This window comes from Malaclemys terrapin, chromosome 5, assembly GCF_027887155.1.
Source record: "Malaclemys terrapin pileata isolate rMalTer1 chromosome 5, rMalTer1.hap1, whole genome shotgun sequence".
NCBI classification, from domain to species: domain Eukaryota; kingdom Metazoa; phylum Chordata; order Testudines; family Emydidae; genus Malaclemys; species Malaclemys terrapin.
Window position 1 is genome coordinate 106,590,841 of NC_071509.1, and position 21,224 is coordinate 106,612,064.

Consider the following 21,224-nt stretch of genomic DNA (forward strand, 5'->3'; position numbering starts at 1 on the left):
GGGGAGTGCAGGAGTCAGGGTAGGGTTTATGGGGAGTGCAGGAGTCAGGGCAGCGGTGTGGGGGGGGCTGGGTATGTGTGGAGGGTGCAGGCGTCAGGGCAGAGGGCTGGGGGCATGTGAGGGGGTGCAGGAGTCAGGGCATGGGGGGGCTGGGTATGTGTGGAGGGTGTAGGAGTCAGGGATGGGGTCGTGGGGGGATGCAGGGAGCAGGGGTGCAAGGGGGTGCAGGGGTCAGAGCAGAGGGCTGGGGGCATGTGAGGGGGTGCAGGAGTCAGGGCATGGGGGGGCTGGGCATGTGTGGAGGGTGTAGGAGTCAGGGATGGGGTTGTGGGGGGATGCAGGGGGCTGAGATGCAAGGGGGTGCAGTGGTCAGGGCAGAGGGCTGGGGGAGTGGGCTGGGATCAGGGGGGGTGCTCCCAGCCCCCTGCCCTGAGCAGCTCATGGCAGGGGGCTGGAGGGATACGCCCCGCTCCTACCCCCTTCCCCAGGCCCCGCTCCTGCCTCCCTTCCCCACCTCCTTACCGGTCTGAGCAGCGAGGGCACTGGGGCTGCTCTTCTCCCCTCCCTCGCAAGGGCCATCAGCGGCAGGGAGGGAGAGGAGGCGGGGCACCACGCAGCATGCTGGGGGAAGAGGCTGGGGAGGGGGAAGCTTGGCTGCCGGCGGAGCTTTCCCTACAGCAGCAGCCGGCAGGAGCAAGCTTGCTTCTGCCCCCTGCCCCCACCACAGAGAGCAGTAGGCGGGGGGCGGAGAAGAGCGGGCTGGGTCGGGCAGGATTTTTAATGGCATGCTGCTGCCTGCTGGGGTCCGGCTCAGCCCGCTGCTGAGCGGAACCCCGGCAGGCAGCTGCATGCCATTAAAAATCGGCACGCATGCCACAGGTTGCCAACCCCTGTGGTAAAACAAAAACAAACAAACAAAAAAAAAACAAGGCAAATGTAACTTAGCCACCAAGACATGTACATGACTAAGCTATGATATTATTGCAACCCTTGTCCTGCCTCTCCTTGTCCTCTCCTTTTGTCTGTTGACATCTCTCACTTGTTATTTCATTCTGCACATGGTCCCTCATCCTGGAATGAAAAGGCACAAGACCTCTGGGCAGGGCCGGCTCCAGGGTTTTGGCCGCCCCAAGCAGCCAAAACAACAACAACAAAAAAGCCACGATCACGATCTGCAGCGGCAATTCGGTGGGAGGTCCTTCACTCCCAGGCAGAGTGAGAGACCGTCCGCCGAATTGCCGCTAAATACCTGGACGTGCCGCCCCTCTCCGGAGCGGCCACCCCAAGCACCTGCTTGAGAAGCTGGTGCCTGGAGCCGGCCCTGCCTCTGGGTCAAGGACTGTGTCTTTACCTGTGTGCGCGAGAGTGAGTGTGAGAGTGAAAACACTTGGCACCCTCTTGGGTCAATAATACACAACACCACTGGCTGGAACATTTTAGATTAAATACATTTTTGCTGAAATATGCTGTTTTGTCAAAGTTGAAATGTTTTGCTGAGACGTATACATTTTGGTTAAGTTTTTGTGGAGAAGGTTTTGAGAGACAGGGTGCAAGACACGGTGGTTAGAGCTGTGGCCTGGGATGTGGGAGACCCAGACTCAAGTCTCTTCTCTGCCTGATTCAGAGAAATCTGGGATAAAAAAAATCTCTATTCTGAATCAGGCTGAGAACAGACTTGATCCTGGATCTCATGTCCCAGGTGAGGGCAATAATCACTAGGCTACACCTATGCACATACAGGTACAACCTTCCCAATTGAAAAGCAGAGGTTTCAGTCTGAAACAATTCCATTTACGTGAAAAGATTCAAAAGGTTTAATTTTTGTACCAATGATTAATGAAAACAAATTTCAAAACTTTGAAAGTTGCCATTCAGCAGAATTGTAATCTCTAGGCCAGCTCTAATAAATAAATAAAAAAATAAGTTGAAAATTTAAAAAAAAATTTTCTGATTTGCCATTTCTTTTTGTAAATGTAGTTGGAAGAGGCTAATTTAACATTCACAAAATAAGAATAAGCCAGCTTATGTAAATGTAATGATTTAGGATTCTGGAAAAAAGTATTTATATTCTGCTTTGCCCATTCCTTTCCTCAGCAGCCTCCCAGACCCAAATCTTGGCAGATTCAAAAATGCTAAGAACCAAAACATTATTTTCCATCCAGTAATAAGAGCTGCATAGTGAAAGATGAAGGTGTACAGCTGCCATATCTGCCACTGCCTCTTGCGCTTTTCCCTTAGAAATCATTGTAGGTTGTTAAATTATCTTGCTTTTGGACATATTCATCATTCTCTACTTGCTGCCATTTTTCTGTTCTACGTGTTTCTAGTTTTTCATTTCCAGTTCTTTGAACATTCCTTCTGTCAGACAAACACAAATTCACAACCCAACAAACGAGCTGTAACACAATAAACAGGCATTTTCAACATTTAAAAATTTTTTTTTTTAAAAAGGGAACATTTTAAACAGGGCATTGTAGATAACTTCCATGAGGAGAAAAGGGAAGAAATGTGTGTTTACTAAAAAGCAAAGACCAAAATCTGTAAGGGATCTTTTCAGACTTCTAAGAGAGCATCTTAAACAATAGTCAGCAAAATACCAAACTAAAGGACAGATTCTGGCTGTCCCTCCTTATAGATACAAGTGGGTAGCACGGGTGCTGGAACAATTTATACAGTGGGGGTGCTGAGAGCCACTGAACCAAACTGTAAACCCTTTATATGATGGAAATCACTTCAAGTCATGGGGAGTGGCAGGACCCCTACTTCTAGCACCTGTGGTTGGTGGACAGAATGGAACAAGTCGCCTTGGCCCATTCTGCTGTGCAAAGAGAGAACACAATCACATCTTCTGTGCTCCCAGAATGCAAGAGTCACAGGGCCTCCAGCAGACTCCTCAAACACAGCAAGAACACGGCCTATGACTTTGCTCCCTTTTGCACCAGCCAACAGAAGAGGGAGTTCATGCTGAACACCCTGTAAGAGTGTATTAGTGGCTATTCTACCATGCAGTGTCTGGGACCTGCTATTGCATCAGAGCCCCTCCATGTCATTGAAAGCCCCAATCAAGCTCAAACTAGAGAATAGTAGCTGAAGTTGCTTTAATGTCAGAATAAACACAAATCAAATATGAAGCCTCACTTTCCAACTGTATTTTGCAATTACCTTTTATAGGACATTATTTCCATTTGCAACAAAATGAAATACCACGTGGAATGTCTGCACCAGAGCTGCAGGTTTAGACATACCTGTGCTAGTTTTGATTGAGCTAGCATGTTAAAAATAGCAGTGTAACTGGAGGGATGCAGGTGATGGGAAGGACTTTCAGACAGGATTATACATATCTAGAGTTTTAGACAGGATTGTACTTAGGATGGTTAGTCTGTCCCAATGTCCTTGCTCCAGCAGCTACACTGCAATTTGTAATGTGCTAGCTCCATCAAAGGTAATGAATGTATGTCTAACCAAGCTGGAAATCAAACCTCCAGCTCAAGAGTAGACATATCCTAAGACAGAAATGCCCCAAATTCAGTCTCAAAAACAGTCAGGGTCCAAACCTGCTCCCACAGAAGCAGATGAAGATCAGACTGAGCCAAAACTACTAAAATCTTCCCTAGCACCATCATCTTTCCTTTGCTGGTGTCCAGTGGAAATAAGAACCAGGAAGACAGAGGTCAAAGATAGTAGAAAATAAAAAAGACTGTTGAAAAAAAAAAAACATTTTGGATTCTATGGACTGATAGCGAAAGGAATTCACCCTTGGACACAAATAGTGATAATTAAATAGCAACATTTGATATTAGTGGATAAATGCCTAAGCCTTACATAGACAATAGAACTGAGCCCAGAATGTTTTGTTTATTATATTTTCCATCCTCGGGTATTGAAAGCATTTATTAAAGTACACCTGAAATGAGGTATACCCACTGCTGAAATCTCTTTACGGAAAGAAGCTTCCATTTTGTGACAGCATACATATGATATCAGCACCAAAATGAAGAAGTACCATCCTGTGCCACCTTTCTCTTGGCATTCATTTGTATTTTCACATTTCCACCTATAGAAGTGATGACAAAAAGGCTGAATATGAATTTTGATGCAATTCAGCAACAACAGTAGGAACTCTGGGAAAGAAAACATGTGGCATGGCAAGTAACTCCCATTTATTTTTAAACATTCTCCCCAAGCTCACTGACTTTAGATAAGCTTAATTACACTCACTGAGAAATTAAGAGAAAGGAGAAAGTTCTGTCTGAGATAAAGAACTGAGACTGTCATTTAATATATTTATAAGCTGAATGCTCAAAATAGGTACACATCGATAAAAGAAGATATTAAAAATATTATGAACAATAATTTATAGTGCACTGTTGGCTGCTGAAATTAGCTAATGCTAATTGTCACTCACTTAGAAGACATAGAATCTGCATTTAGGGATTCAGTTGATACATAAAGGTCATAATTCACCACCTCAATAGCTTCTTTGATTGTTAGTACAGGCAACTTATCTGAAAGAAGAGAAGCAGGAGGAATTCCACACAGCTAGAAGCTTCAAATCAACGCCAAGTCCTCAATGTTCAAACTATGGAAGATACCTCTCAGGATTCAGCAGGTCCAAGAGAACAGAGAGATGTACAGGATACACATGTGGATAGCAGCTCAGCCCAACCTGTAAGAAAAGAAAAAAAAATCAAGCTTATCCATAAAGAGTTCTCCAACCGTCCAAGGAAGATGGATGATCCTTGTTGGAAATTTAATACTCAGAAGGGGATAACGTGATTTTAGTCAAATCAACAGCGTGCCATCGCTGGTAAATAGTATCAATGGCCAATGAGGATTTGGCTGGAACAATCTTGCCTACATGCTCGGGGTTCTACTAATCGCCATATTTGGGGTCGGGAAGGAATTTTCCTCCAGGGTAGATTGGCAGAGGCCCTGGAGGTTTTTCGCCTTCCTCCGCAGCATGGGGCGGGGATCGCTAGCTGGAGGATTCTCTGCGACTTGAAGTCTTTAAATCACAGAATTTGGGGACTTCCACAATAGAATCAAGGGAAAGGGGTTGGGTCAGCTTTTGTGGCCTGCATCATGCGGGAGGTCAGACTAGATGATCATAATGATCCCTTATGACCTTAAAGTCTATGAGTCTAAGAATCAAAACATGCTGCAAGGCACAGGTGGACAACAGGACAATATGCTGCCTTCACAGAATCAAAACATGAGAAATCAGTCTAAAATTGGGACAAGCTTCTGAAGTCTATGAGTAAGGATTTATTGGTCATGGTTCATTTTGGGCACTAATGACACTGCTTCGCAGTATATCTCACAGATAGTAAGAAACTCAGAAGTGTGCTGAAGAAGAAGAATGTCCAAGAAATCGTCCTGTCCAACAAGCAAAGAAAGATAGAAGGAAGAAAGTGAATTGCTGGCTAGGTAAGTGGTGTAAGATGCAGGGCTTTGATTTTGGAGAACAGTGGTCCACCTTCTATGGAGTGAGGGGGCTGAACAGTTTGGATGTCCTTCACCTGAGTAGAAGATGGACCAATCTCCTTGGGACAGGCTGGCTAGAGTAGTCAGGAGGGGATTAAACTAAGGGAGAGTAAAAAGAGGAAATGTTGGTGTTACTGAAACATGTTGGGATGATTCACACCATTGGAATGTTAAAATCAATGGTTATAACCTATTTAGGAAGGATCAAGTGGGCAAAAGGGGAGGGGAAATGGCACTCTGTCAAAAATTGCATTACCTGTTTCTGAGTCACTGATAACTCAAAGAAAAAATATCTTGAATGCTTATGAATCAATGTCCTAACAGATAAAACACAAGATGCAGTACTAGGTAATGTCTGCTACAGACCACCAAATCACACTAGAGAACAGGATGACCACCTCCTTATGTACCTTTCTAGAATATGTGGGGGGGGGGGGAACTATGTGATCATAGGGGACTTCAATCTGAGTGACATATGCTGGAGGTCTCATGCTGCCAGTACTAAAGCATCCTTGGAATTTCTAAACAGTATAGATGATGATTTTCTAACCCAAACAGTGTTGTTCACAACACAAGGGAATTCTATATTAGACCATGTCCTAATAGATAAAGGGGTACTGATCACGGAACGAAAAGTTAATGCTAGATTAGTTACAAGTGATCCTGACTAGATCACATATATAATGTGCAAGCAGAATAAAGTTCAGAAAAGTGACATATACACCTGGTGCTTTAATAGGGCCAATTTCATGTGAATCGCAGCTGTCTACAATGTCTCCTGTAACAGCTGTGTGACAACTACAACTCCCTGGACCACATCTCCATGACCTCTCCCCAGCACCTTCTTTGACCTCACCGCAGGACTTTCTTCCTGATGGCGTTTGTATTCCTCAGTCCTTCAGCAGCACGTCCTCTCATTCGCAGCTCCTTATGGGCCTCCCCCTAACTAAAGGGAGGTCTTTCTTTTTAACCCGGTGCCCTGATTAGCCTACCTGCCTTAATTGGTTCTAGTAGCTTCCTAGTTGTCCTAATTAGCCTGCTTGCCTTAATTGGTTCTATCGGGTTCCTGATTGTTCTGGAATAGTCCCTGTTATCTTATCCAGGGGAAAGGGACCTGCTTAATCTGGGGCTAATGTATCTACCTTCCACCACTCTCCTGTAGCCATATGGCCTGACCCTGTCACACCATGAAGACCAACTTGCTTCAGGGATCTGCCCACACAGAGAAGCTTGCAGAATTTAAGCCTTCATATGCGAAGAGAAAAAGCAGGGCCAACCTTCACAATCTTTGAAATATATCTTTCAATTGCCAGTGGTTCCTAACAACATTTATCACTCATATATTTATCAGAATACTACTGCAGACTTTCAAATTCCAGTGTTGCTATGTAAAGGAAATTTTCAGTGTTTTTCTATTTTATTTCCAGGCATAAAAAAAAAAAAACGTTATAATTCCAAATTAACTAAGAACCCAAAGCAAACAGAGTGGCAGTAAGCCTTTTTTCCCTTAGCCAACAATATCTTTAACCAAACTTTCCATTTCCTTTGTTTACAAGTTCCCTCTCATTTTCTTGTTGCCAGTTAGTATAGATTTTGAGAGCACCTGTCATCTAGAAAATTACTCTCAAATGGGGTAGAAAACATTTTAATCTACAACGAAATTGCCATTGATTGCTAGTCTCCATGCTTTCTCCCATAACTGTTATGTATGTATGTAAATAAGTGACAGTGATATAAATGTGGAGAGATTTGGTTCAATTTCTTTTTCTATTCTGCACTAAAGTCTGAATTTTGCTCTTCTTCACAAATGCTTTCTGTAAGAAAAACTGAAATGTATATGTTGCAATTAAAATTATACAACAAAATTAGAAATAATTCCTTTAAAAATAAATATGAATTAAGTGTTTGTGAAAAGGGCTAGAATGGCAGAAATGGAAAATGAAGATGTGTGTTTAGCCACTGAATAGGTAAAACAACAGCCTCCAACATCACCTGTCAGCTGCCAGAATCTTGGATCCCTCTCAGTCAGGCTTCTTTTCAGGACACTCTACTGAGACAGCCTTTGTTGCTCTGAAGGATATCCTTGTGACCCTAGACAGGGGAAGTAAATCTATATTCATCTTGCTGGGCTACCATCATCCACCAAATATTCCTGAGCCACCGCTAAGGAAGTTCAGGGATGAATTATAGAAATGCCCTGAAATGGCTCATGGCCTCCCTCTCAGAATGGCTGGGCAGGCACCCCTTTCAAGGGGTGCACTAATTTACTTTTCCCCAGGAAAAAGAGGGCAAAAATGGGAGGAATTGTGCCTCAGAGATATGTCTTAATGACACAATGCTCTTCGGGTGCCTCTGAATCACCACTCTGATGCACAGTACTACCCTGTTGCCATCCTATTCCAGAGCTGATCCTAAAGGTATATGCTAACCCTGAATGGGGACAGAAGAAACACAGATATAAATAGTACTTGTGAACACCAGGCTTTTCCGTGAATTGAACAGACTCACTTGAAATGGAGAGAGAATATAAAATGTATCTATACAGAAAAGTTAAGGAAGCCATGAAGCTACCACAAGTTCTTCAAAGCAAAAGCTGGTTCATTACCTTACCTCCCCCACCTATTCATGTGCTCAATAGTTCCCTTCAAATTATATCTAACTTAGCATCTTTTTTACCATCAAACCAATAAATAATGCTATATATATAACCAAAAGAAACGTAACCAAAAGAGCATCTGATAGCTGATTTTTACGATGCTATGACAAAATACATGATTAATGCATATAAAATAAAGAATTTTACACGGAAGGTAGATCAAGAACTTCTATTTTCCCTGCATCAGAACACCAGAGCCAGGGGACATTACATTAAAATATGGGACATTGAAAGCTAACAAAAAGAAATACCTTTATGTAATGTATAATTAGACTGAGGAACTCATTACCACAGGAAGTCATTGAAGCCAAGATTAACAGGATTCAAAAAAGACTGGATATGTATAGGATATAAAATGTATTCATAGTTATAATTAATTATAACAAAAATTTGCAGAAGGGCTATTAAACATCATGCTTCAGTATTTAAGACAATCTCTAATTATTAGAGACCAGGATGAGACCTAAAGTTGGAGTCAGATTATCCCACACCTGCCAACCCTGGGATTTTTCCAATTTTCCTGTGAAGTAGCTGGTACTGGCCACTGTCAGAGACAGAATACAGGACCACAATGACCTCAGTCTGATCCACTGTGGTAATGTCTGTTTCCATGTTCCACGTTCCTTTCGATAGGCCCTAAGCACGGCTTTGGGGTATTTCCAATATGGCTCTTTCTGTCCCTACAGATAAGAATAAAATTGTAGCAGTTTCTAAATAAGAGCTAAAATTTGAAGCAAATGCCTTTGCCAAAAATATAATTGCTACCTCTGAACTGCGCCTTTAATTTCATCTCTGACTTCTTTTTAATAAAAACAATATCTCCCCCTCCCCCATTGGAAACCATTTTGGCTTAGATCTGCATCAAACACAAAGCAAGGCCCAAGCTAGGGTTGTTACTGAAAAAATTGCCATTTCATGAACACAGAGGCTACACTGTCACTACACTATGGCATTCATCAAATTAAATTTCATTAATCTGTGAGGTAATAAAACTCTATATGCTGCCTATTCCTCAGGAATTAAGAGTATTCATGCCAAGCCATAACGTTTTTCTTAACATTTTTCAAAAGTAGTAATCCAGCAGCATGATTATCTCTTTGCTATAAGCATCAAAACTAAAATGACTTATGGCTCTAATTACAACCAGTTTTGAAATTTTTTCACTAAAGGCACAGATGCTTTATAGTGGGATTAGCCAGTGATGCTTTGTAGTGGTATTAACCAGTATAATCTTTTCATTTACCAAAGACAGGATCTCAGTGTTGCTTTAATTCCTTCCACCTACGCAACAGTTTTCACCCAGTTTGCATGATATTTTGTTGGTAACACAATCTGTTCGTTCCCATTCTGTAAGTGGTGAATTTTTCCTGTGGAATTAGGGAAAGGGGGGGGGGGAGCACTATGTTTATACACTGTTTTGGGCTAGGTATTTGAGGACCTTAAAATCTTGCCAACTTCCAGAACTTTAGATTTTATTAGCACTGCTTGTTGTTCCTTAAAAGGTTTTAGGGCTTCATGTCAACTGAGCTAAATAAAAAGACCTCAGACTCTCAAATTAGTGTTCAGGAAAAAAACAACTACTGGAGCATTTTACCTGCAGAGCAATATCTGGTTTCCATAGCTGAATAACCACATCTTGCTTTTGTTTATTGTGTTTTAGAGGTTTATGATAAACAAAGTTGCTTGATTTCAGGAGTTTCACCAGGTGTAAATTTGGCCCTCTTTATAATTTAGGCCCCGCAATTTACACCATGCAGACAGATTGCTGTAGTGACATCATTGAGTTGCCTTGTGAGTATAGCAGTCCCCATCCACACATTAAAATATAAGTTCTAAGGCTTTAGTCCTGTAATTTGCAATTATTTCACTTCTGCTTATGTCACATCGTAACATCAGAATATGTAATTATAATGGAAATGATGGCTGTGGGGCATTCTATTTGGTTACATTGCTGCTTTTAAGGACAAAACTCTCAGTCATCTTGATGGGAGCAGGAGCAGGGACTAAGTACTGTGAGCAAGAACATCAAAAAACTGTGTCCATTCCGGGTGTCACTTGTAAGCGAGGTGGCTAGAGTGTATTTCAACATATTTATGTCCTGCCATGGAATCTCTCCTTTCATATTTTATGGTATTGTTTCCTTTTTTGTTCTTTTGTGCCCCTCTTTTCATGTGGATGTACTCTTTCTCTAGGACAGGAAAGATTTTTTTTTTGACTAATTTAGCAAATTATTCACATTGCTGTGAAAGGAAAAAGCTCTGTATCAATAGCCAAGTGAAGTAGCCCTTTCCTGGCAGCAGTTAACACCTTATTTTTTCTGCCAGAAACCTCTTTATGGTGATTTGGAATACAATCATCTCATTTGCAGTGAGATAGTTCTTTCTTTGTTAGAATGAGAAGATAGTGTTTTAGTCCAGAAGAAACTTGCACCCTGCACTAAAAATGTTAAGTGAAAAAAAAAATCTAACTACTGTATTTTAATGTCTTTACTAATGAATGGAAAATATGCTTAAAACAAAAAAAGGATCACAAAATTTCCAGCCCAATGATGTAAGAAGCCCAATTCAGTGCAGTATCCACTCATATGTTAAGCATTTAGATTCACTGATTGTGAATCTCCTCAAAAACATGAATATTGGATAAATTTGCCAGTTTCAAAATATCAGAGAGCAATATGGGGTGGGGAGAAGAGTCCAGAAAGAATAAAAGGAGGAGTGCAGGGAAATGGGGTCCTGGAATAGGGAAAGAGATCTGGAATGGGGAGAGGAGAAAGGACTATAGGAAACTTGCAGTGGGAAAATGGAAGGGTATAGGACCAGATGAGTGAGTTGGCTAACCTTGAAGGTTTCAGCACTCCCTGGGAGCCAGTTCCCCAGGGCTGGAGGAATGAGCTAGGCAGCCTGAGAAAGAGAAAGTGATGGCATAGAGAAATAAGTGGAAGGGGGAAAGAGTCCAGAGGGTAAATGGACACAGAGAGAAAGACATGGAAGAAAACTACAGTAGGGGTGGGGAGAGAGAAAGTGTGTATATCGGGGCCAGAAGGGAGTTGATAGGAAAATTTAAAAAATAGTACAGTCCAAAAGGAGGGATAGAGATAATATGCCATAATATAAAGACCAAATGGAAAGAAATGAAGGGCAAAGAAGTGAGGAGACACAGACAGACATGAGAGAGACCAAGGGAGGTACAAAAGATTACATAAGCTTAAAAGTTATGTACCGTTTACTAGAAAAGCCAAACACTAGTCTGTGGTTCAAAAAAATGTCAGCTGCAAAAGTTCATCTGCTAGAGCTCAGCCTTGTCCTTGTATATTTTAGCAGTTTTAATTAAAATGTTACATAATCCTAATTCTAAGTAATTTTACTATGTTTCTGTTCCAATTTCAGGCACTTAGAGAATGTGGAATCCATCTACTTCTGACTCATACTTCTGAAACAATCAGAAAGCTCAATATAGTGTGTACTGTCAAAAGGCCAAAGCCATAAATCTCATGAGTCCTTTAAGCAGTCTGAACAAAGCACCGGAAGTTACACTGTAGGGAACTGGCAGCAAGATGGACTGGATGACCTAGTAAGTCTTTTCCATTAATTTCTATGAGGCTATTAATATAGACTAGTACTTGACCTTTCTAGTAAACTGTGTATCTGTTGCTACATGGGTAGCCTGAAGAGCATTCAATTGCTTTTTAGTTACCTTCACATTTTCACAGCAGTAATAGGAGGATGTAGTATTGGGCAGTTTGTCCAAGTCCCTTGTTGAGGAGTGAAGGTGTAAAGATCTTTCTTCCACCCTTTCCATACTTCTCAGAAGATCCAGGGACAAATCACTCCTCCTTGCATACAAGGTAGCACAGGAGCTGATCCCCAGCAGTTCACTTTGTCCCAAAGAGGGCAGGAAGGGACTATGGTGAGGCCATGCCTCCTCTCCCACATCCTAATAACTTGTTGAGCTGGCTGCCCATAAAAAGTGAAGCATATTGCACTATCCAAAGGACTGATCCTCCTGTTCCTTTCATATGCAGGTGCAGAGCTCAATGTAAACCACCCTCCAGATGTCCAGTTAAGCACCCTTCCACCACATGAGTTATTGCCGACAACATTGCCCCACGATCATAGCATGGAGAGGAAACTAAGCCAAACCAGTGCATAGTTGCAAGAACTCTGGACAAGCCAGATCCTGAGTGAGGATCCACAATCAAGTGGACAAGGAGGCAAATTCACTGAATATACCAAGTGTTGGACTCTATCCAACCAATGCCTCCACTCTATAAGAACATAGTTTTCAGCTGCTTGGAGGTACTGATTGTCCACACATGGTAAAGGGATAGTAGCATTCTTGTCCAGGAGTGCATGAGCTGCCATAGCAAAGGGCTGTCACAAGATCAGCTGTGGTGTCACATCCCATTCCACAGGAGTGGAATTCTTCCCCTGAATACAAAGAGACCTTAGAATTGGTGCTGCATATTGTTTCCTGTCTGAAAATGAGATATCAGTCAGCTGAAGATATAATAGGTTGGTTTAATCTGTCACAGCTCTCCAGTCAAGATTTAACAATAATGGTATCTCATCAAAGGCCTAGCAGAGGTGTGTGTGCTTGCACATACAAACTGGAGGTGGGTGTATAATTCAAGCAGCTGCTAACAATACGAGTGTCCAAATTCAGCTTTGTTAACAAGCTGAGAATGGTGATTGCGCCCTTAGGGCTGGTCTACACTGGGGGGGGGGGATCGATCCAAGATATGCAACTTCAGCTAGGCGAATAGCATAGCTGAAGTTGAAGTATCTTGGATCGAATTACCTGGGGTCCACATGGCGCGGGATCGATGGCTGCGGCTCCCCCGTCAACTGCGCTACCGCCACTTGCTCTGGTGGAGTTCTGGAGTCGACGGTGAGCACGTTCGAGGATCGATATATCGCGTCTTAACGAGACACGATATATCAATCCCGGATAAATCGATTGCTACCCGCCAATACGGCGGGTAGTGAAGACGTACCCATTGACTACAGAGCATTATTTATCTGGAGCAAACACCAGACCTAATACAAATGTACACAGGACCAAAGGGTCCACTCCCCAGGAGGTTCCTGATAGAACTGAGGTGTGTGTATACTCCCTAAATACACTTGGGAGTTCCAGAAGTGACTCATCTCTTCAATATATTTGTATACTTTGCACATTTGTTTAAAATGTACCCTCCTTACTTAAAGCAAAGGACCCTGCAGGCCTTCTTTGCACAAACCTTGACAACAGTGGCAGTTGACATCCGAAATTGGAGAGAAACATTGTTCACCTCAGGATTAGAAAAAGAATACAATCATTCAAATGGCCTTGACAAATTAAAGAATTGTTCTGAAATCAACAAGATTAAATTCAGTAAAGACAAGTGCCAAGTACTACACTTAGGAAGGAAAAATCAACTACAAAATGGGGAATAACAGGTAGGTGGTAGTACTGCTGAAAAGGATCAGGGCGTCATAGTGGATCAAAAAATAAATCAGAGTTAACAATGTGATGCAATTGTGAAAAGGGCTAATATCCTTTGGGATGTATAAATAGAAGTATTGTATGCAATACATAGATAGTTGTTCCACTCTACTCAGCACTAATCAGGCCTAAGTTGGAATACTGTGTCCAATTCTGGGTGTCACACTTTAGGAAAGATGGGGACAAACTGTAGAGTCCAGATGAGTGCAAAAAATATGATAAAAGGTTTAGGAAGTTTGACCTATGTGGAAAAGTTAAAAAAACTGGGCATGTTTAGTCTTGAGAAAAGAAGACTATGGGGGGACCTGAGAACAGTCTTCAAATATGTTAAAGGCTGTTACAGAGAGGACGGTGATCAGTTGTTCTCCATGTCCACTGAAAAGATGACAAGAAGTAATGGACTTAATCTGCAGCAAGGGAGATTTAGGTTAGATATTAGGAAAAACTTTCTAACTATAAAAGAGTAGTTAAGTTTTGACAGAGCCTTTGGCTGTGGAATCCCCCTCATTGGAGGTTTTTAAGAACAGGTTGGACAAAACTGTCAGGGGTGGTCTAGGTTTACTGCTTCAGTGCAGCAAGCTGGACTTGATGACCTCTCAAGGTCCCTTCCAGCCATTCATTTCTATGATTCTAAGATTTTCCCTTTCCTCAACCTCCACATGCAAAATAGATTATAAGTAGAAGTGGATGAATGATTCAAAAAGCAAATTCATGTCTAGAGTATTTGCCACATTCTAGAAATAGTTTGTAAACTTTTTTCTTCCCCTACCAGAACGTTTGTGGAAAGCAAAAGATTTCTGAATATTTATGCAAATGTGTTCACAGTAAAATTCTCATCTTCTCATGCTAGGGTGGCTATCTTGAATTCTCATTGATTTCCTGCCTCATCCTGTGAATCAGCACAGAAATTATAGCATGCGTCCTACAGGGGATGTCATTCACAAACCACAAATATCAAATAATTAATAGCTGAACAGTTGAAGATACAGGAACAAACTCTCCACTCACTGAATTCTGTTAATTTAAATGGAGATAATTTGGACCTTGGTAAATAATTCACTAGTAAGCCACAGGCAGAAATATGTTCACATGAAATGTTTGTTGAACCAATTCGAACAACAAACAAATTATTATTCACAGATAATTCTAAATTGAACAGATATGTTGGTAATAATGGTGCTAGATGAACTATACGTAGACAATAATGCATTTGAAAAAATGTGGGGTTTTTCCTGTTTGGAAATTGTCTCCCTCCATTAAGATGAATTTTTCCTTAATAGCCTCTATCATGGAATTGTTTTGCCCTCACACCCCATGAGTCAGTTCCCCCACATCCTGAAAGGAAAACAGCTTCCTCACTCCAAACCCTTTTTACTGATCCAGCAAAACTGTCATACGTAAGTCCAGAGTTTTTTGTTGTTGTTTGATTTGGAGACCTAGAGCAGTTTATAGAATAAACCACCTTCAGCTTGAGCCTCTTGAGATACAATTTTGATGCTTTCTAACCACAGAGTTACAAAATATCTTACATGAGCAGTTCTTGGTGGATCAGCTATCGGGCCAAGTGAGCAAAGAGGAGATTGAATTAAATGTTAGAACTCAAAATATGAAATTTCCTCAGCTGCCCCACGATTACTTCCTCACTGCGTCCAAGTGAAGGCAGAAAGATAATTCTCCTGCAGACTGCTTTATGAGGGCTGGGTATGCAGCTGGCAGAAATTCAAGGCTATATTTAAAGTATGGGGGAGAGTGCTGAAGATGAAGGGCTGTTTGAGGTTGTAGAGAGGCTCTCTCACCCAGAAAGACTGTTTTCTGAGGGAGAAGGGGAAAAGCTTTACAGAGCACTCTTTCCAAGCAATAGAATCTTAAAATATGTGAAATCTGAAGCATGCACAGAAAGAAAATAAATCTTCTAAAACCCTACTGGCATTTTGGTGGTCTCTCCCTCTGTTGTGTAAGACAAAATCTGCATTGGTACTACTAACATAAGCACTTCTTGGCTAGGAATAAAAAGAATGTCTTGGAACAATGGACGTGATTCATCAGTAGGCATTTGTGTGTGTCCAACACTGATTTACTGAGGATCTGCAAGTGGTTTGACATTAATTATTTGTTTAGATTTATTTACGTGGCATAAAAGAGTGCCTATCACAATCTTTGGGCACCCCTTGACAAATTCTTAAAATATATTGAAATACTAAATGTGAGACTGAAAATACAAAATGAAACAAGAATGCCACTGCCCAGTGCATTGCCCTGGTAGGAATTTTCATTCTATCTGTGGAGGTCAGCGAAGGTCTCTCCTGTATAATGTTGACCGAAATTGTACAGAATAGTAGACTACAGTAAATCTATGAACTATTCATACACCCAGTCTAGTTTTTCGTTTATTAGACCCGAATTTACTGATCTTAACTTAAAATACATGTAGATTATTTAAAACGTAGTTCAGTGTATGTCTTTTGTAACTGTTGCCTTACTTCCCCGTGAGATTTCTGGAGGGAGTATTAAACTTAATGTAATGCACTACCTGTGCTATTGCAAGATGCATGGTATAAGAATTACGTAATCCTTTATACTTTAGGAGAATCTTTAAATGGTCTCAGTAAAGCTGGGAGAACTCCCAGAAAACCCTTTGCATGAATAAGGCTATCTTTAATGAAAAGTTTTTAAAATCTTGCCAAATTACTCATAAGGCTATTCATGCTTGTTTAAAACCAATTGAGAATTTAAAAGTAAAAGAAAAATTAATTTGGGGAGCAACCGATCACAATAACTTTTAAACATTAGATGAGGAAGGGGCATAGTCTAGTGACCTGAATGCAGGTGGGGGAGTCATACCAATGAGTTCTAATCCCAGCTTTGATTTTTACTGTCTTTGAGCCTGAACAACTCACTTAACCTTTCTGCCTCTGATTTCCTGTCTGTAAAAAACATCATTATACTAACTTACCTACTTGACAGGAGTGTGATGAGGATGAATTAATCTCTGGGAAGGATTTGAAGATGAAAAGAACTATATACAACACACTAACTATCATTTGAGAACTCTAAAGTAGCCCAGGAGAAGCCAGAAGGGCTTGTTACCACAGATTGAAGGGGTAGAATAGTAATACAGTATGGAAGGATATATGGGAATTTCAAAAAGAAAAGCAGGAGGGAGTAAAGGAGGGAGATCCCGAAAAGACTCACTCTCTTATTTATAGAGAACCTGGACATTAATTTGTGTTCCCCTTAGTGCTGGAGGAATAAGAAATTCCGCCAATATACGTATAATATGAACAATATTTTAAAATATACGTTTTCCTTCCTATGAAAAGCATTTTCCAAACCCTTTATTGAGTTTCTCTCATTTGTTCTCTACTGGTCTCTGTCCTGCTTTTCCTATTTTTCTCTGTTTGATACTCTTTCTTCTTTCCTCAGGCTCTGCCCAGTCCTCTGGTGTTTCTCTTTCAGGGCAAAGCTCCAGATCCAATTGAAGTCCATAGGAATTTTGCTACTGAGTTCAGCCAAAGCGGAACCATTAATTAGTTAAAATTCTTTTTCTCCAGTTCAGCTCTAGGGTGGAGTTTCCCCTGATGTACACTGGACATCTCTATGCAAACTACTTAGTGGGAATACAATAAATAATTCTGCAGTTTCCTTGTTGCTTGATGCAATGAGGTTCTTCCTTCAGGAGAATTTTCTCTGAGATTAGGATTCCTTGGATGGTGGGCTTACTCTCTACCTCAACCTCTCTCCCCCCAAAAAATCAGAACATGCAAGAGAGCACTGTATGTCACCCAAAGATGAAGGGCAGGAGATCACACATCCACAAATCCTTCACTTTTAAACACATCAATAGTAACTGGGGAGCCAGGTTTCACCAGCAAGCAGAGATGCCAGGGAAGTGCTAGGTGATGCCAACTCTCAAAATTTTATTTCATGTCTCTGGTACTTGATGGTTTTCTTAATGCTGCAACTCCTGGAATCAGGTGATTATTTAAGAAGATCATCTTTTATTCTTAAAGTAAAAAGTGAATTTCTAGACCATACAGTTGCAGAGAAAAGCTGGGCGGGGGGGGGGGGGGGGAATCAAGTGCTCAAAAGTAATTAAAAAGTACACCAATTTTTTTATTATTATTTTAAATATCAGGGTTTTGCAGGGCCTGACTCATGATTTTAAATACTTGGGGATGGAAATATTACACACATCCCTCCTATAGAGACAATGAGAGATGGTTGGGCAAATACAACAAGGAGTCTGGTGGCACCTTAAAGACTAACAGATTTATTTGGGCATAAGCTTTCACTCTATGCATCCGAAGAAGTGAGGTTTTTACTCACGAAAGCTTATGCCCAAATAAATCTGTTAGTCTTTAAGGTGCCACCAGACTCCTTGTTGTTTTTGTAGATACAGACTAACACGGCTACCCCCTGATACTTGACATCATGCAAGGTTGGGCAAATGCTACTTTATTTTTCTTCACACTCCTTCCCAACAAGGAGAAGGGTAGAACAACAAGCTGTGGGTCATCCTCCTCTTCGCCCTTTCTACTGGATCCTCACACTAATTTAATTCAGCACAAGACAGATTCACCTGTGCCTATTATCTTAGAAGCTGGTGATTGTTGAGTTTCCCAGACAACTTTAAGCTTGTTAGGTCTCCCAAGTGAATGAGACTATACCCAGTGCATAAAAAGTGAGCATTTATTAAATGATGAAATAAAAGACCATAGGCTGACACCCAGGAAATTTGGCATCTCAATGCTCTCAGATACAGAGCTGATCGGGAATTTTTCGACAAAACATTTTTTGTCAAAAAAGCCAATTCTTCGGAACTGAAACGGTTTGCTAAACAAGTTCTGTTTCAATGAACCTCCTACCTCAAAAAATGATGAAAAATAATTAAAAAATGAAAAAAAAGGGTTTTCTGATTCAAAAGACTTTTCATTTTGAAATGTAAGCTAATTAGACAAAAAAATGTAAAAAGAAAAAACAAATAATTTTGAAATTATTGAAACAGAACATTTTGATTTACCTGAATTTTTTTTCCAATTTACGGTTCATGAAAATCTTTGAGATTTTGAGTTTTTCCTCTAAATTTTAGACAGGAAAATTTTTTTGAACTCTCAAAAATATTTGATGGATAGGAAAACCTTTACCTACCCTCACTCATACTCAGATAGCATACTTATCTACTTATTAACAAATACAGTGAAGTGCTTCAGAACAGTGAAGGAAAAGAGGATGGGGACTGATTTCATGAGAACTATTATGTGCCCATTTATGTTTTACCATAACAAACCAGAACAGTCATGTGTGCACAGAAATTAAAAATCAGCAAGAGGTCTAGGGAATCTTGCCCTCGAAATCGCTGTGTTGTGCAGTGATTGACTGTGGTGTTGGGTTCTTTGTTTTTGTTTGTTTGTTTGTTGGCTTTTTTGTTTGTTTTGCCTTTTTTTTTTTAATTGGCACATTTTACAAAAACAAATTAAAAGAAGTTGAGTGTCATGGGCATATACTGGGCTTTCTAAGGTGGAAACAGTAAATAAGCTACATTTTCCAAGAAACTGTTTTTAAGAAGTTTGAAAGGGGCTCCCTGAGTTTGTACTTCATATATTCTCCAAATGTAGGTACTTATAGTCCATGCTAAAATTACTTCTTAATCTTCTCTTTGTTAAAATAGATAAATTGATCTTCTTTAGTCTCTCGCTGTACGTCTGGTATTGCAGGCTTCAAATCATTATTGTCACTCTTTTCTGAGTCCTTTCCAATTTGTCAACATCCTTTTAAAGTTGAAAGTAACAGACTGACCAAGTGACAGTCACACCAAGTAGGCTCTGGAGGCATAACTAACCAGGAGGAAAAAACCTGGAGATGAGTAAAAATAATACCTAACATATTTTACCATAGATATTGCCAACATCAACTATTTGTCTATAAAATAGCCTAGATTCCAACTACAGCCGTTCCCAATTTATGTACAGCAATATTAATGTAATATATCTAAAATAGTCAAATGTATCACATATTAAATACCAGCAACATGATTGTTTCCTTTACCTTTTTCCATCTGGCAACTGGATAGTTTGCTTGGTAATTTGCTGGCTGACTACGCTCATCCTGACTGGCAGAACAAGCTGCGTCACTCCAGATTGACCGATGGCCAACCAGTAGAAATTGCAGCCAACTTTTCATCTCCCTCTTTTCTGAATTCCCTTGTACTAGGCGTAACCAGAGAATATATTCACTTACGGTATGTCTACACTGCAATTAAAAACCCGCAGCTGGCACATGCCAGCCAACTCAGGCTCGCAGGGCTCAGAATAAGGGTCTGTTTAATTGCAGTGTAGATGTCTGGGCTCCAGCTGGAGCCCAGACTCTAAGTTTGTGAAAGGTGGGAGGGTCTTAGAGATCAGGCTGCATCCGAGCTGGAACGTCTACACCACAATTAAACAGCCCCCGCAGACTGAGCCCTGTGAGCCCGAGTCAACTGTTATGAGCCAGCCGTGGCTGTCTAATTACAGTGTAGACATACACCCTAGCACTTGAGTAGTAGTCAAAATGACCATTCTTCAGAGGCTTCCAGCACCTGCCATTGGTGCATCAATAAACTTTTAACATGATCTATCAAAGTATGCAGTTCTAACATACAGAATGTGCTATCATTCAATATATATTGCAGCTTTACATCCTGGATTAAAATAAATCAATTCAGCTACATTAACTTATACATTTTAGCACAGCGAAAAAACACATTTTTAATAAAGCATTTTGCCACATAGCAGCTGGACATAAGAAATTATTCTAGTCAAACCTTCTCAGGCAGTGAAACAAACTTGACAGGTAATACTAAACTTCTAAAAAAAATATTTGCACTCCAACTGACAATGAGCACTTCTCAAAAAACTAACTGCCTATATATAGTTACTTAATCGGAACTTGCAAGACTATCTTGGTGACTCTTGAGTCCCAGTAGTGTTACTGGAAAGATCTGTAGGCTAACACATCTGAAGATCTGTTTGCTGGCGCCCTTGTAGCCTAGACTCCACTTTATTTATATGCCGTATGTAATCCAGTCAAGCCACGCCACAGCGTTCTAATCAACAATGTTCAAGGCACGAAGACCTCCAGGAAGGTGTGTCATTTTGCAGTCCTCAACAATGTGTGTCATGGTTTGTGGCTGCCCACATTGACATGGTGGACAGTCTCAAAAATGCCATGGAAATTCTGCTGCAGCAAAAATTCCATGTCCAGTATGAAACTGGTTGAGAAGGCTCCATTGCATTTGTGATAAATCAAACCAGATAATCCTTTTTTAGCATTATGATTTCCTGGATCTTTCATCCTCCAGAAAGTTGCTTTTCAGTGGCCTCAACCAAGATGCACCATCTTTAACAGTTTTTTATGAAATAGATATTTGTGGCTGAATTCCAGTTCAGAATGTACAGTGTTCCCCTGTTAGCCCCTTGCAGGACACATAGTAAACCCCCAGAGTGTCCAATTTCCATATTTGTTCTTATGGCAGATGTTCTATAGCTATAAATTGTGTTACCACAAAAGACTGTGGCTTTGCACTCAAAGCTTTGGCTAAATTAATGTCAGAAGCTGAAAAAGA

At 40.8% G+C, this 21,224-nt stretch overlaps 1 long non-coding RNA gene across 1 annotated transcript in view; it reads right to left on the reverse strand.

Moving 5' to 3' along the window:
* LOC128837684 (uncharacterized) overlaps positions 1-21,224 on the reverse strand; it is a 46,666-nt gene that overhangs the window by 17,473 nt on the left and 7,969 nt on the right. Inside the window, exons 2-3 of the long non-coding RNA XR_008445019.1 lie at positions 7,477-7,575; positions 3,925-4,666 (exon numbers count right to left, since the gene is read on the reverse strand). This is a non-coding gene — a long non-coding RNA (uncharacterized LOC128837684). The remainder of the gene's footprint in view (positions 1-3,924; positions 4,667-7,476; positions 7,576-21,224) is intronic.